Here is a 2,011-nt window from a genome sequence, read left to right on the forward strand (position 1 = left end):
TTTTTTTTTTTTTTTTTTTTTGAGACGGAGTCTCGCTCTGTCGCCCAAGCTGGAGTGCAGTGGCCGGATCTCAGCTCACTGCAAGCTCCGCTTCCTGGGTTCACGCCATTCTCCTGCCTCAGCCTCCTGAGGAGCTGGGACTACAGGCGTCCGCCATCTTGCCTGGCTAGTTTTTTGTACTTTTTAGTAGAGACGGGGTTTCACCGTGTTAGCCAGGATGGTCTCGATCTCCTGACCTTGTGATCCGCCCGCCTCGGCCTCCCAAAGTGCTGGGATTACAGGCTTGAGCCACCGCACCCGGCCTATTCTGGAGAATCTTCCATGTGCAATTTAGAAGAATGTGTAGTATTGTGTTGAGTGTTATTTGTTGTCTGTTTAGTAGGTTTATAATGTTTCCCCCATCTTCTATATCCTTATTGATTTTCTACCTAATTGCTTGAAACCTGTAATTTTAAGATAGGCAGGAGGATTGCTTGAGTCAGATTCTATCTCTGTTGCCCAGGCTGGAGTGCAGTGGCGTGATCATAGCCCACTGTAACCTGGAACTCCTGGGCTCAAGTGATCTTCCCCTCTGCCCCAACCACCTCCTGAGAAGCTAGGATTACAGGCATGCACCACTGCACCTGGCTGATACAATTATAATTTGTGTCAATTTAAAATTTATTCATATAACAATGCACAGGTTTCAGTAACACATATTACATTAGTTATCTATAGCTGCTTCCAAATTGCCCCCAAACTTAAACAACAATAAACATGCATTATCTTCTATGGCTTCTATAAATCAGGAATTCTACGGGCGAGAGCAGTTTAGCTGAGTGTTCTTGGCTCGGGGTCTCTCATGGGTTGCACTCAAACCGACAGCCAGGACTGCAGTCATCTGGAGGCCAAACTGGAGCTGGAGGATCCATTTCCGAGGTGGCTCACTCCCATGGTTGGCAAGTTGTGGTGGCTGTCAGTGAGAGGCCTCAGTTTCTCACTATATGGGCCTCTCCACGGGGCTGCTTGGATATCGTCACGACAGCAGCTGGCTTCCCCCAGAGTGAGCGACCCAAGAGGGAGCAAAGGGGTAGCTGCACTGCTGTTATGTTATGTTATGTTATGTTATGTTATGTTATGTTATGTTATGTTATGTTATGTTATTTATTTATTTATTTTATTTTATTTTATTTTATTTTATTTTATTTTTTTATGAGACAGTCTCACTTTGTCGCCCAGGCTGAAGTGCAGTGGCACGATCTCGGCCTACTGCAACCTCTACTTCCTGGATTCAAGCGATTCCTGCCTCAGCCTCCCAAGTATCTGGGAGTACATGCATGCATCACCATGCCCGGATAATTTTTGGGTTTTGTTGTTACTGTTGTTGTTTGTTTGTTTTTTGAGATGGAGTTTCGCTCTTCTGCCCAGTCTGGAGTGAAGTGGCGTGATCGTGGTTCATTGCAATCTCCACCCCCTGGTTCAAGCAATTCTTCTGCCTCAGCATCCTGAGTAACTGGGATTATAGGCACCTGCCACCACACCTGGCTAATTTTTGTATTTTTAGTAGAGACAGGGTTTCGCCATGTTGGCCAGGCTAGTTTTGAACTCCTGACCTCAGGTGATCCACCTGCCTCGGCCTCCCAAAGTGCTGGAATTATGGGCGTGAGCCACCGCGCCAGGCCTGATGCACATCTTTTCCATCTCCTTTTTCATATGTTCACATAAGCACAAAAAACTTTACATTTCTATTTTTCATTTTTTCGTGTATTTTTTTAACGCGGCTGGGATCTTACTGTATATATTGATCTACAACTAGCTTTTTTCACAACTATATGTTTTGAAGAGTTTTTCATGTAATTTAACAAAGGTCTGTCATTATTTTTATTACTGTACATTATTTCATAGTATGGAGATGCCAAAATTTATTTAATGACTTCCCTACTGATGGACATGCAGGTTGTTTCTACTGATCTTTCTTTTTTCTCTTCTCTTCTCTTCTCTTCTCTTCTCTTCTCTTCTCTTCTCTTCTCTT

The sequence above is a fragment of the Piliocolobus tephrosceles genome, chromosome 15, assembly GCF_002776525.5.
Source record: "Piliocolobus tephrosceles isolate RC106 chromosome 15, ASM277652v3, whole genome shotgun sequence".
NCBI classification, from domain to species: Eukaryota; Metazoa; Chordata; class Mammalia; order Primates; family Cercopithecidae; genus Piliocolobus; species Piliocolobus tephrosceles.